This window comes from Poecilia latipinna, unplaced genomic scaffold (assembly GCF_001443285.1).
Source record: "Poecilia latipinna isolate Pla-1442-1.1 unplaced genomic scaffold, P_latipinna-1.0 Scaffold331, whole genome shotgun sequence".
Taxonomy (NCBI): Eukaryota; Metazoa; Chordata; class Actinopteri; order Cyprinodontiformes; family Poeciliidae; genus Poecilia; species Poecilia latipinna.
Window position 1 is genome coordinate 403,034 of NW_015112947.1, and position 15,356 is coordinate 418,389.

General features: G+C 42.2%; 1 protein-coding gene and 1 long non-coding RNA gene across 3 annotated transcripts in view; one reads left to right on the top strand and one right to left on the bottom strand.

The window, feature by feature from the left end:
• Window positions 1-3,070: 3,070 nt before the first annotated feature.
• The window catches only part of basp1 (brain abundant, membrane attached signal protein 1), a 43,821-nt gene continuing 31,535 nt past the window's right edge, over window positions 3,071-15,356 (top strand). Inside the window, exon 1 of one of the 2 annotated variants that reach the window (XM_015035345.1) lies at window positions 3,071-3,203. The gene's annotated coding sequence lies outside the window, so the exon portion shown is untranslated. Of the gene's footprint in view, window positions 3,204-3,231; window positions 3,551-15,356 lie in introns of those variants that run through there. The other variant, XM_015035344.1, reaches the window with a different exon arrangement.
• LOC106949222 (uncharacterized) lies at window positions 10,004-10,830 on the bottom strand. The gene is made up of 2 exons (XR_001425335.1): window positions 10,557-10,830; window positions 10,004-10,427 (listed from the first exon to the last, which is right to left on the bottom strand). It is a non-coding gene; the product is annotated as an uncharacterized LOC106949222 (long non-coding RNA).

Sequence of the window (15,356 nt, forward strand, 5' to 3'; positions counted from 1 at the left end):
GCCTCCACACCACACAGAGAGGCAGCTGGTCAGAATGCTCTCTATGGTGCTTCTGTAGAACGTCTTGAGGATGGGCGGGGGCAGGTGTGCTCTTCTCATCCTCCGCAGGAAATACAAACGTTTCTGTGCCCTCTTGACCAGAAACGTAGTGTTCACAGTCCAGGAGAGGTCGTTAGTGATGTGCACCCCCAGGAATTTGGTGCTGCTGACCACCTCCACAGCCGAGCTGTTGATGAGCAGTGGAGCGTGGCTGGGCCGGTTCTTCCTGAAGTCGACGATCATCTCCTTCGTCTTGTCAACATTCAGGATCAGGCTGTTGTCTCTGCACCAGTCTGCCAGCTGCTCCACCTCCTCTCTGTAGTCCAGGTCGTTGTCGTCTCTGATAAGGCCCACCACCGTTGTGTCGTCCGCGAACTTCACGATGTGGTTGGTGGTCTTTTAATGAAAAAGACATGAAAAACAAGAGCAGGAACAACACGACCTGAAATCAGTTGGTTCCAGATCTCAGTGTTTGTTCCCTCAGTTATGAGATATGAAATTAAAAATTTTAGTTTTTTACTATAAAACTAAAGGCCTCAGATTATTATTCTATATTTTCTTAATGTTGGCGACAAAATCAGAATCATTCTGTGACTTATTTACTCTGGTGTTTAAAAAGTTATTGAATTTTTATTTTAATTGTATTAATCTCTAATTTTATTGTTTTATGTTCTTAAACTCAGATTTTTACATAGTGAAAATTAAAAATAAACATTTTTATTTATTAATTTGTGTCAGTAAATATTTGAGAAACAGATTATCACTGCTGGACACAAAAAATCTAACAAGAGTTAATGTATGAGTGTTTTTTTTTTTTTAATCAAAAAGCCTTATTTTAATTTCTTGTTTTCAGCATTTCTTCCTTTAAGGAAAAACTGCTCAACTTAATGGTTTGTTTGGGTGAATTGCAGGTTCAGAGTTAACAGTAACTGAACACAAATCCATCATCATTCCTGCTGGAGGCAGATTAAATGTTTCTGTCTCTCTGCACCTGGATTATAAAATCCTGGATCCACTTCCGGTTTCTCTTTCTGCGTTTGGAAACAACCAGAGACAAAAGCTACTGATAAATCTAACATCTGAAAACAAACAGTCAACACACCGGAGATGATGGACCAAAATTGTAAAAAAAATAAAAAATAAAAATAATAAAATAAAATAAAATAATAAATAAATAAATAAAATCTCTAAACCTTTGCAAATGCCGCCACCTAGTGTCCAACTGCAGGTAATACAGAGCAGGAAAGAAGCGTTCATGTTTTTGTAATTTTTTGTCTGTGGACGTAATCTGTCAGTCATTCTAGGCGGTTTGTCAGGAACTGACCAATCGACGATCGCTTTTGGTCCAGAAGTCCACGCCTCTTATCAGGAGGAACATTTCCAAAACCCAAACAGAGTCTGGAATAAATGGATCAAGGCCTGCAGGCTGCAGCCGTCCTCATGTCCGGCTGAATGAAGCTAAACTAACACGTTTGTCTGCACTAAAGTAAACTGGTTGTAAACATCATAACGACACAGAATGATAGTCAAACCAATAATCAATAAATAAATGCAGTTCTATGGCATGATGACAATGTTATGCAGTAACTGCTGTGTTTACATTTAAGCACCTTTTGATGCTAGTTTTTATTTTAAACATCTTTCTGAAGGCTGATTTTCACAAGCTTGTATTGTTTAAGTCATCACTCTCTGGTTTGTACGTTTAAATGCTGCCTGACTGCGTTCACACAGGGGAGGTAGGAGAGGTAGTGTCTCTCACTTTCCATCTGGATGTGAAAGATTCGGGCTTTATCATTGGTTTCTCTGTTGTTTCCCATAAATAAGACCTGATGATGAACTCCATAGAGGATTTTCTTGCCTGTCGGCTCAAAAGGCAGAAATGACTTGAAAAATGCATTGAGTTTCACTACATCTGCCATTATTTGTTTGTCTGAGGTTTGTTATGCTGCATTATGGCATCAGTTTTCTTCTTCTTTTCTATTATGGCAAATCACAAGCAACTTTAAGGTGCATACCGCCACCTACTGTACATGAGGGTGTAGCAACACAACCTCACACCCATTATATTCTGTTTTTTAATTTGGTATTAAAAAACCAAACAGAGCAGGAATATTCCTCCATTCCTGCTCTGTTCTTCTATTTTTCTCCATCTCTCCCTTTCAGGTAATAAATAATGAATTTTTACAATTCATTATTTCTTCCCTTCTATTTCTTTCACTAATATTTTTAACTAACACTGTTTGTATTTTATTTTAATTATATTAAAAAGCAAGAAATAATCTGCTGTTAAAGTTTATGAAAACAATCAGAACTTCTTTTTGTTTCAGATTATCAAACAAAAATAATCCAAGTAAAGCAGTTTCCAGACGACAGTTTTGTTTGAAGAATTAAAATAAATCCTAACCAATCAGGCATTTTGTGAAAAATTAATCACATTAATTAAATATCATGAACCACTTTTTCAGTTTCAGTTTCCTCACAGAAAATTATAAATGTGAATTTTTGTGTTTGGTTCTCACTAGGCTTAATACTTGTAATATTTTGGGTTGTTGATTATCGTCATTAAAGGCTTTCCGTACAGTTCTTCCCTCTGTATTGAAAGTCTTAATTCTTCTGTTGTCTCGGTTTTGGTTTATATTCTTTTTTAGGTTCTTCCAGTCAGTCTGTGTTCATTAGTCACATCCCTCCAGTTTTCCTGCTCAGGTTTTCCTCCAGCTGTTCTGCTTCCTCCTGATTGGTCACACCTGCTGCTCATCTCATCCACCTCAGGCCTAAACGCCTCCAGATTCTTCTCTTCCAATCTGATGTCCTCCAGCTTCTCTACATGTTTTATTTCTTAAACTCACTTTGATTCAGTTCCAGATCAATTCTGTCCCAGTTTTATCTGCTGCGGGTGAAATGTTGCATCAACAAGTGCATCCGGCTGACCAACAGGTTCCTAAATCACATCATGCAGCCAACTGAAGGTGGCGCTCGAGTGCAACAAAACAGCCAAACAGAGATGGACGGAGTTCAGTCAAACTGTGCATTCCCCACCAGTGAGCTCTTCAGGGTCTGAGTAAATATTTGCACCTGCTAAAAAAAATCTCTGCAGCAGAAAAACGCTGAAAAATCTTTTTCTTCTGCTTTCAGACGAACAGATTTGACTCCTTCCCTCTCAACAGGTAGAAAATCATTCAGATGCTGCAGGAGTGAAAATTAATCCACATTTTGGTCAATTTAACTCATTTAATAATTTCACTGAAACTGTTACGAAGTTAAAATGCATGAATCACAAACGATGAGCGCAGAGACAAACACACTCCGCTTCCTCATACGGTGAATTTTTACATGGTGCTTCTGCTCACTGTGCGCGCGTGCACGTACGACTGGGATGCGTGTGCGCGCAGGCGGAGGACCGCCGAGCTGCAGCCGAACGGTGAAGCAGGCACAAGCCGCCGAGCGCGCAGGGAGAGCCGCAAACTGAGACTGCGAGGAGCGCAGAGGGAGCGTCAGAACTTCAGTCCGCACGGTAAGAGCCCCGCATGCCGCGCCCTGCTCCTGGTTATTTACCCCTCAGGAAGCTCCTGACGGCTCTGGGGGTTTATTTTTTCCACCTTTTGTCTCTTTTTTCCCTCCATGTGTCTCCGGGAGGCAGACGCACGGCGCGCTGCTGAACGGAAGCAATCAGACAAAAGATGCAAAAGGTTTTATGACATAAAGTCAAAGAAAATGGTTGGAAATGTTCTTGGAAATTTAGAAATTAAAGTTTAAAATGCCCAAAATGTGCACGCGCTCTGAAAAGGGGTGTGTCGGTCTGGAGTAACGCGCTCGAGCTCAGCCGCTTTTTGACACTTTTATTGATGAAAATGCGCCTTTAGCGCTGCGTTCACGCTCCATTTGTAATTTTTATTCATTGAATCAAAGTTGTCTTATGTTTTCACCGATTACATTTCCTCCGGCTGCTGGCATGAGACCAGGGGGGCGGATGCTGCTTGATTTCCACCCAGAATTAAAGCTCTTCCTCGGTGTCTGGATTCATGTTTCTCTCACTCTGCGTCTCTAACCGCGTTATGTCACGATTCCGATGAATTATTGATGCCACATTCCTTTTTTTTATTGCTCTGGGAAGAGAGAGGGGGAGGATGGAGGATGGAGGGTGAGGGGGTGGAGGTGGGAGAGGATGGAGGCTGATGGTGCACCTGAATCCCCTCCACCTCTTCACATGCATCTCATTGTCTCTGTGCGCTGCGGTTGTTGCTGCATCGACGTGCCGCTTATTTCTGCACACAGTCAAACTTTATTAGCCTTCCTCCGTCCGTTAATTGCCTGGTCCTTTGTTTGCCGCGGCACGCATGCGCAGTGTGTGCAGGGTGTGGATGGGAGAGACGCCACCTTGCCTATAAAACAGGATGGAGAGGAGGATGTTTTCTCTTTCATGCTCGGTGTGCTGATTTATTCCACAGAAATGTTTGGTTGATGTGAGACTCGGAGCCGTTTGAAGGATCCGGTTCTTTAGAAGAATCTGCTGATGTTCACAGAGAATCTGCGTGAATGAGGCGTGTTGTGCGTGAGTGGAGCCCGTCAGTCCTCAATGCTCATCAGCTGCTTCATCCTGCAGCCAAAAGCAGAAATAAACCCGAATCACACATGATCTGATTATTAAATAAAAAAATTAAATAAAAAAGGAGCATCGATTGTTTTCTAAATGCTAACTTTGAAATTAAATCTGGATTTTGTGAAACATACATTTATTTTATTTAAATTACACATTTTATTTTTTTTAACAAAAAACATAAAATTACAATTATTATATTTTTCAAATTTATTTAAACGTAATTTTAAAGTTATATTTAAAATAACTAATTTTAAATATATTAAATACATTTATTAATTTTCAGTCATTTTAATAAACATCTCAAAATAAAATAAATATTTTACTTTTTAAAAATATTTTAAATTTAAATATATTTTTCTATTTGATGTATTTCCCTTTATGTCATTTTTAGTCATTAGTTGTATTCTTCCAGCACTCCTTAAAATTACTTTCAGCATCATATGATTAATGTTTGTGACCCTTGACCTTTGGTTAGCTAATTAAATGACTTTTGTCATGTCAGAAGTCATCCGTTCGTTCCTTCTGGTCCAGTTTAAACTTTAAATCCAATAAACCAACTCAAACATTTCAAGCAGTTTAAACAAAAACTCAACAGAATTAATAGAGATGTTTACTTTTTATTATTCATAAAAACTTGATTCAGGGTTGGAATCCCTGCGTGTTTCTAGATGACAGCATTATGTAAACAGTGATATCTGACTCCAGATCATGTTTCATGTGCGTCTGAACTCGGGGTGAGTTTTGCACCTGCTGAGCTCAACAATGAGATGAAGCTTCAGGTTCAGAAAAACCTCCAGTTCCAAAGCAAACACACCGGAGACGATGTTTGCTCTGAAATCAGGTTCCTGCAGGCGGACAGGAAGTGGCGACGCATCACGTCCACCTGCAGGCGGACAGGAAGTGGCGACGCATCACGTCCACCTGCAGGCGGACAGGAAGTGGCGACGCGTCACGTCCACCTGCAGGCGGACAGGAAGTGGCGACTTCCATAAAAATCCATAAATACTTGAGAAAGTCTAAAAACGCTGATAACTACCTATTTTAATCATTCAAACACCAAATATGCCTTGATACTCGTTCATATGTTCAGAGGAAACTGACTTAGTGCTGCAGAAGCTAACATCTACAGTCTTTGGGGTTCAGCCAATCGGAGCCAAGCAAAATGAATGCAGCTCTTTGATTGGCTGCTTTTGAAACGCCAGCCCATAGTGTGAAGCAGCATTTCAGCTTCCTTTGATGTTTTACTTTAAATATTTTAGATGAGTTTTATGAAAGAGTCTGCAGTTATACAGTATCGTTGGTCTGTTGTATAACAATAAATCTGACTAATTTTAATCCAATTAGCCAGAAATGGAGAATATATCCTTTATTCTTTCTTTAAAATGTGAAATTGACTCGCATTGTTTTGACAGAACAGCCTTTAAACATCTTTAACTTCCTGTCTTGAGATGTTGCTCAGTATTTTTAGTGTTCTTCCTTCACAGTCCCATTAGTTTTGTACAGTGCACCGTTCCCTCCCGCCGTAAAACGTGACCAACTGCATGATGCTGCCGCCGCTGTGCTTTACTGCAGACTTCCTCCTTTGCCCTTCAAATTGATGGTCTCTTGCTTTTGGAGTCATGGCTTCTTCCTCTCTGCGTGACTTTTCAGTCCATGTTGGAACAAAACGTTTTACGATGCTGGCGCCTCGTTAGCTTCCATGTCCAGATGTTGACCGATGACTTCCTGATGATGTCACTCAGAGGCCGTGTGTCTGTCCTTTGAAGTTCATCCAAGTTTTTTAACTCAAAGCTGTTAAACTGACCCAGACATCATCTGGTCTTTCCCAAAGTGGTTACAGAGATTGTAGTCTAAGTCTAAATGCAAATTGAAATGTAAATATTGAGTTTCTGGCAAATGAAAAGCTTTAAAAAGTGAAGCAGCGTTATTGTTTTTATTAGAAATATTTCACTTTCTGGCTCTGGGCAGGTGGCTGGAGCAGATGGACACTTTAATCAGACAAATAAAATCTGAAAATAAAATGTTGGGTACAACATAAATTATTTCAGTTATTGTCATGCGAGTGCAAAGTATTTTGTGTTCCAGTGACCGTGTTGCTTTTCTAAAACTGACCAAGTTCAGGTGAGAAAATAACAGAAATGTGGAGAAATTTCAGTAATAAAGATGTTGGCCAAGTTTTGAAAACTGTTGCAACAAGTCTGGATACGTTTGTCGATCCAAGTTGATCAATAATCAATATGAATAACTGCTGAGTGAAGTCAGAGAGCTGAAAACCAGCTCTGGTTTTCTGCACCTCTGTTCACTTTAAAAGCTGCTTCCCTCCTGTTAGCTCTGAGTTTATATTTTGTCGGGGAAGTGATAAGATCTGAACTTGACCTCCACTATTCTTGCTTCATCTCCTTCCTTCCTTTGTGAATTTCTTGGAAACTGAGCACACTTTATTCTGGGCAGAGCTGCAGCACAGCAGAAATCAACATTTTGGCTGAGTTTAGCTCGTGATGAGCAGCAGAAGCAGTCGGCTGCAGCAGCAGCAGCAGCAGCAGCAGTCGGCTGCAGCAGCAGCAGTCGGCTGCAGCAGCAGCAGTCGGCTGCAGCAGCAGCAGCAGCAGCAGCAGTCGGCTGCAGCAGCAGCAGCAGCAGTCGGCTGCAGCAGTCGGCTGCAGCAGCAGCAGCAGTCGGCTGCAGCAGTCGGCTGCAGCAGCAGCAGTCGGCAGCAGCAGTCGGCAGCAGCAGTCGGCTGCAGCAGCAGCGGCTGCAGCAGCAGCGGCTGCAGCAGCTGATGCTGCAGCAGCTCGGTGTTTTAAAGCTGATAAGCCTTCAGGCTGCGTGATGGGGCTTCAGTGTCAGCGCTGCGTGTCGGACTGGCAGGAATGAGGAACTGTGAGGCTTCAATTTCCTGTTTGAGGAAGCATGACTGTGTATTAAAAGATTGTAAACTTTTTTTAATGTTTATTTTGGTGGCGTTTCAGCTGAAGTACAGTCAGAGTGCAGAGGAGGTTAAAGATGACTGAGGCTGTGACTAGACAGGAGGGACAATTCCAGAAACCTTCAAGTTGGTTTATATATTTCAATAAGAATCAACATATTTTTTTAAAGTGAGATAAATTTGTTGCTTTTCTTTTTTAACTTCAGAGGATTGTTTTGGCTCATGCACCATAAATATCCTCAGCTCTGTCAGTTTCTCCCTCCTACAGTTTGCTTCTGTTCACATATTTTGATAAATGGAGAAAAATGCAAAATGCACATCAGTCCATTTATTAAAATAAAAGTTTTCTAAACCAACCTGACGTAGAAATCCATAACTAATAACTGGTAGAAAATGGAAACTTATGAGTCTCTCAGAGCCCTGGAGGAAGTTTGACCCTCTGCCATATTAGAGGGTTTTTAAGCATGAATAACCTGTCCAGACTTTGACTAGACCAGTCCAACATCTGCACTGTTTCCTCTTTATATTTGGAGAGATTCAGAGACGGACCTGCTGGTGAACTTTGGATCATCTTCCTCCTGTAAAACCCAAGTTCTCTGAGCTTAACGTCACTGACCACCATCATACGGCCGCCATGATTGACTGTTGATATCCAACATTTGGTTTATGTCAGTTTTTGTTCAGCTGAGGTTTTGGCTGTGTGGTGGTGATGTTTTGGCAGGTTGGCCCCCCCTGTGGCCCTCTGAGTCCCCAAACCTCAGGAATGATTTCGTCACCTTCCAGCCTGATGGATGGCAGTAAATTTTCTCGTCTGTTCTTGGGTTTCTTTAGATTGAGACATGAAGTGCTGCCTTTTTCTGCCTGCTTCCTGTTGTCGGTCAGGTTCTATTTAAAGGACTTCTTGAGTCTATTCGGGTAAGAATCATGACCTTTGACCCAAAAGCAAAAAGGTTAACCAGTAGAAACGAATCCTCGGATAATTCAGGCAGATTATCTGCTTGTAGGACGTTTTAAACAAACGCCCAGAAAATGAAAATGAAACTGCAGACAGGCTTCGTTTATCACAAAATACATTTAACGAAATGTGAAAGTCATGCATCTTATTGCAGACGTATGAGGAGGTAAAGTTTGGTTAATGTTACATGTATCAGCTGAGCATAGCGGCTTCCTGTCATTAGCCAACAGTTTACTGTCAACTATTCAGCTTTTACTGCAAGTGTCAAAAAAATCTAAGAGCAGAGAAACATCAGAGTGAAGAAGCAAAACCTGAAAAACCAGAAAGGATCCATTTCACCACGGTGTCCAACTCGAGGCTCTCGGGCCAAAACCAGCCCGCTAAAGTTATTTATGTGGCCATTGATGCATCAGAGGGACACATGAATGAAACTTTGAGATAAACATTGTGCATTTTATTAGTCGAATCAGTTCAGCTTTTATTTATGTAGAACCAGATTACACCAATGTAAAAAGATGGTGGAGTTAGTTACATTGTTTTTACAGTTTAACAGGAAGTTTTATCAGTACGTCCTGCAGCAGCAGCTGAGTGAATTCATCATCTAGATTCAGCACTAAATGAAAATGAGTTTGATAAACCTGCTGTGCATTAAACTGAATGTTAATTTAAGGAGCTGGCTTCCATTTTAAGACATTTAATCTGCCAGTTCAACACTACAGCGACCCCCTGCTCTGCGATCTGCAGCGTTATCTTCGGTAAACGTGCCGCCGGATGGACCGCGCTCCGAACCAGCGATGCCTCGGCGCCGATGCATCATGTCCTCTTTCACCGTGAGCGCCATCTGTCACATCGCGCCTCATCTTCCAGGAAATTACAGTTCAGACCGAAAGCGACATTATCTGATATGTGCCCCGGTGGCGCCGCGATGGATGAGCCGGGCCGAGTCCAGCTCCGCTCCGCTGCAGCCCAGATCCACTCAGCCGACCTGCTGGACGTTTAATCAGCGGAGGGGCAGATAAAGGCCCGACCGGCCGGCCGCCTGCGCCCCCCGCTGGAGCGCAGCGGCTCCGTCCGAAAGGCTGAGCTGATGAGGCTCACAGCTTTAATGGCCAATCAAATCTCATTTGTCTTCCTGAGGACCCGGCTCCTGTTACGGCCTGATTATGGGACCTGAGGCGCGTTTCCAGCATATTAAACTCAGATTAAATATAAATAAATATGACCTGTGCCTGAGCTGGTGCCCTCGTTCACCCTCTGAACTCTTCCTGCTCACAAACCAGAAGAGGAGCTGCAGCTTTTCTGATTTATGTCTTTTATGCAGGAGTTAAAAATTAACAGCAGGATTTTTGTGATTCAGTAAATCAGAAGGAATCATATATATTAATATCCATTTAAACTCTGCAGACATCCCCAGTGCAGCAGCCATTTTGTTTCAGGGATCTGCTCTGATCCACTTTTATTTGCTAAAGAAAATGTTTGACAGAAGTCATAAATTAAAGGTTTAGTTGCAATGTTTGGTTTTACAGCGTTACAATCATGATTTTATTCTCTAAAGCTTTAAAATTAGTTATTTTCTTTGGTGTGGAAATATCTGTGAGCCACTAAAGATCAGATTCACCCCGTCTGACAGCAATGTGACATAAAAAAGAGTTAATCTGCATAAACGAGTTGTAGTTCTGATTAATTTACAGATTTTTCTCCACATGAGGCTCAGACCTGTAACAGGCTAGCAGTGCAGCTAAATGAGCCTCGTTTCTCTGAACATTGAACGGAGACGTTTAAGCAGCGATAGCAGCTTAAACTCAGCCTGATGATGAACGGCCGTCTCTTCTTCTCTCTCTTCACCGGCAGTCTGGAGGAGCTGCCAGGCCGCTCGTCGCTCTTTGAGCGAATCTCAAACGGCGCGGAGTCTGAAAATAATGAGATGGAACAACAGAGTTTATAGTTGTAGGTGCGGGGCCCGCTCGCCTCGGCGCTGCAGTCCCAGTTCTGTCAGCTCCCATCAGCGGCGCAGAGACGCAGGAAGAAAGAAAAATTACCAGCAGATCTCTGAGCTGGATTCCTTCCCTTCGTGAGTCTGGGCCGGGATCAGGATCAGTCAGCGGTGGGAGGCGCTGAGCAGCACCAGAGGAAACCAAACCAGCCTCAGACCAGGACTGGGCAAAAACACAAGGAATTAAACAAAAACCAAACGAGATCAAACATGAATAATTAACTTTGAAGGAAATGAAATAGAAGAGACACAACATGTACATCAGGGGTTTCCAACATGCGGCTTGGGGGCCATTTGTGGCCCCTGGATGATAGAAATTTGTCTCAGGATCAGATTGACTTTTTTTCAATTTAGACCAAATCCGACAAAAATGTTTAGATGCAACACAAAGTATTAATAATTTAATAATGCAGCTCTGCTTTCCCTTTAGAAACATCACCACACTAAGGCAAACTTTGGTTCAACTGAATCGGCTTTTAATTCAGTTATTAAAGCTTTGCTGGATACAGGAAGTGTTTTAAAATAAATAGTGATATAAATCATGTTTTTATTCCCCAGAGCAGATTACATGCTTCTGAGTTTCTTCAGTTGAGCCAAAAATAAAAGAATAATCAGGAAAACCTGCAAAACCATCTAGAAGTTTTGGATCTACAACCATTTACACATTTCATTTACTAAGCTTATTATTTTAAAATAACTTATGAAATCTGAAGAAAACATTTTGTAATTTTCTTAAATATTTTTACCCACAAATCCTCCTGAGTTGGATTTGGGTTCATGTTCCAAAACATTTGGACTCTTCTGACCAGTGTCCCGTCCAGACAGTGCGCTGCCCTCCAGTCATGCCTGTCTCGGTTCTGACCCGCTGGTGTTCTGGGGTCATCTGGAGTTCAGACTCCGTCCTGGCCTGGCCTCTCGCCGCGCCGCCGCTGACTCCTGCTCTGCCGTTTTGTCTCACTCTGCCTGCGTCTCTGTTGTGGCTGGGGACAGTGGACGCCTGCCACGTCCAATCCGCCAGGCTGACTGTGAGCTGAGGACGCGCCGGTGACGGGACGGTTCAGAGCCGGCGGTTGGTCAGCGCAGACAGAATATCTGAGTCTGCAGTTTGGGTGAATCTGTAAGAAATGGATGAATCTGTGCTGTGAGATGCTGAAGCTACTTTTTTGTTTATAAAGACGTCAGTGTTCATTATGTTGATCCGTTTTAAAGGCCACTGCCAGTTTTCAATCTAAGATTAGATGGAAAAAACATCCAGACGCAATCAGTCTGTCTGCTAAAGTCACATGACTGAAGAGAAGTTCACTCCAACATCACTGGGGTTCTGTGGAGCAGCTATGATTATCTTACCTGCAGTTGGTAGCAGTGGGATGGATCTCAGTTTGGTCAAAACGTAATGAGGAGCAGGAACCATCTGAGAGCAAATTATCATCTTAAAGCAGACATGTTATTCAAAATTCACATTTTGCACATTTTTGATCTTCAATGTGAGTTTCTGCAGCTTCTAATATCAGACCAAACATTTAAAAACATCCAGCCGTTTCTGGGAAATAAGTCAATGTTTTTTTTCTGTAGAATTAAATATTTCAAAAACCTCCAAAATGTAACATCACAAATCAGCAGTTACAGCCTGTCGCCTAGCAACCCCAGCAGAGTTCCGCCAGTCACCTAGCAACCCCAGCAGAGTTCTGCCCGTCTCCTAGCAACCCCAGCAGAGTTGTAGAGCATAAATGTGTTCTAACCTGATCACCTTAAACTAATCAGTCTTTGGACTTTGCATTAATTTCACATAAAAAGTGAAATTTCAATCATGAAATGTTTGCATCTTGTATCTTTTGTGTAGTATTAAAATTTGTCACAATTTTTTTCAGTGTCACGCTCTCCACTGTCATTTTTATGTTTTGTAGTTTTTGATCATGTCAATTTTTACAATTGGAAGAAAAACCTCGAAGCTGAGAATAAAAACCAAAAGAAACTTTTACTTTCAATTCATCAAACTGACAGTAAACCAGCAGTTTGACACGACTGCAGGCATTTGAGTCCTAAATTTAAATATAATTCAGTATTTTTTTGTCATTTGGTCAATATTTCCGTGTAGATGAATGGATCCCTGAGCTGAATTGGATTAAAGTTTTTAAGCATGAAGTCTTTTAAACATGGTGGGAAAGCTTCAACCAGTTCTACAGTATTTGAGCAGACGTTTTTCTGAGCAGCTCTACTTCTGCATCCTTGCTGCAATTTGCTGCAGAGTGTTGCATGTGTGCGGCGCGTGGGCAGCAGCTCAGAGCTGCTGCAGACTGTCAGGGAGTTTGGGTTCTTTAATCTTCATGCTGATTCTGAGAAGCATTTCAGAGACGATTCCAGGTGCAAGCGTAAATATGAGAGAAAAATCTCCAGAATGGATTTTATCTGTGGCTCAGATTCAGGAAAAAACTCTGAAACATGAACACTGGTAACTATAATTACACATTTATTCACCTTACAGTCAAATATTAAAAAATACATTTTAGTTTTGAATCAGTGGGGTGGATATTAAAGGGGCAGTATTGTGTAAAATCAATTTGTTTGAGTTTTACATCATGTTATGTGATGTAAAACATTGATTTTTCATTCATGTTTCAGAAATCCTTTCATCTCCATGGCAACCATTCAGCTGTGTAAAATGCCTGGGTGGATCTAGCCCCGCCTCCGAGGCGCAGCTCCTCCTCTGAGCTTCTGCCTCACAGAGCAGCTCCTCCCTGCTCAGCTCCTTCAGACTAGCCAGCAGCGATTGGCAAAAACCTGGTGGAGCTGCTGCTCAGAGCAACACTGGTAAAAACATTAAAGGGTTAATAGAGGAGCCATGTTGGGATGACTTCCTGGAGGCGGAGCTTCAGAAAGAACAGGAGCTTCTTAAAGAGACAGAGGCCCAGTTTCAAGGCTTTACATTATAAAGTCAAATCTCTTGTCATCACTGAGACGGTTTTAGGTAAAATACTGCAGAATTAAACAAATTTAGAATAAAATATTAAAATTTGCACGTAAAGACAGAACCCTTACATCCTGTTCATTTAGGAGTTAATTACAGTTTACATTTGGACCCCACTGGTACCATCAGAACCACTTCTGATCTGACTGGATCAGAAGTGGGTCCAGTCTTTCTAAGAGAAAGACAGATGTCTTTCTAAGAGATCTGTCTTTCTAAGAGAAAGACAGATGGTTTATTGGCCTGAGTGACTGGAGGACTTCATGTTTCTAAGAACAGATCAGTTTTTATTTTCCCACTGATTTCATCAGAAAACAATTCCAGGCTGAGAACAGAGTAAGGACTGATTCTAATCTTCTAAACGTGTCTTTAATTTGTAGTTAATGAGCTAAAACATGGAAAACAACCAGCAGTCTATTAAAAACATTTTCCTTCAGAACATTCCAGGAACGTTCTCAGGAAAATAAAACCCTCGGCTCGGCCGCGCAGCGCCGCAGAGATATTGATTGATGTTGGACCGTGTCTGGCTCCGGCTCGGGCCCCGGGGCCCCGGGGCCCCAGGGACCCGGCAGACAGATGGAGAGGAGGATGGAGCGGGACACGGAGGAGAGGAGCAGCTAGCGGTGGCTTAACGCTGCAGAGCTATTGATTGACACCAGAGATAAAATCCTCCTGAAGCCGAGCTGACAGCCAGACAGACGGAACAATCCGGCCAAACGGAGCGCGGTCCCGACCCGACCCGACAGATTACATCCACAGCAACAAGATTCTTCACTATCCATTACTGATATCTGATTTTATTCACTTTATCTTGTAATGCCGAGTTTTTCTACGAGGTTTCTGCTGCTGGATCAGAGCGGTGGCCGCGTTCAGCGCCGCCTTACTGAGACAATGAGAAGCTTCTCTAAAGCTGTTGGAGCACAAAGAGGCAAGAAGGGAAAAACACTGAGAGCAACCAGGGATTCAAAACGGAGAATAAAAGTAACTAAAGGAGAGGAAACACCGGAGTTGCTCTGAGCATTTAATGAGCTCCAGTGTGAGTCTGAGAACCAGCAGCTCAGATTAACGTCAATCTGCAGTTCGTCAGTCTAACCTGGTCAAACTGAATTTCTGTCATTCAGAACGTGAAAAATGCAACATTAGGATAAAGCATAGAGATGGATGCAACCATGCAGGCTTTAATGCTTCGATCCTCAAGACTGAAAATCTTTGATTTTGCCTCCAGGCTTTGAATCCTTCATCTGATAAGAACCAAACTGGACTGATTGACAAACCAGAGCCAACATCCAGCAGCTGATCCTTCCTCAGCTCACCTGGACAGCCGAACGTGAAGCATCCATCTTCAAGATGTACAAAATGCTAAACAAAGAGAAAAACTGTGGTTTTGTGTGTAGAGTCGCATGGCATTGTGGGAGGAAAGGCTTTAGCTGCTCAGCCTCTCATGGTGAGCAAAGGAAGCAACTGAATGCAGCTTCTGAAAATTGAATTTGAATATTACAGTCGTGTGAAATGGTTTTTGGATGCAGAAACGGTGGAGCTGCGTTTCTGTCAGGGAAACATTTGAAATGTAATCTAACAGGCAGAGACTTTGATCTGTTCAAACATCCGCCTCTAAAATAGGAGAAGTTTGCAGCTCCAGTGGTCAAACCACATCATTTTATCGGATCGGCATCAGTAGATGTTTCATCTCAGTTATCTGCCTGCTTATCCAAATGTTGTTCCTGCAGCTCTAACAATCATTAAAGCATCTTTTTATGGTCTGACGGCTGAGGTTACTTCTGTTTCTGCTGAGGTTCCTCATGTCCGACACCGAACTATTCAGCAGGTTCAGGTGACTCTGGATTCCTGCGTTTGATGGAAACAGAACAAAAAAGGGAAGATATT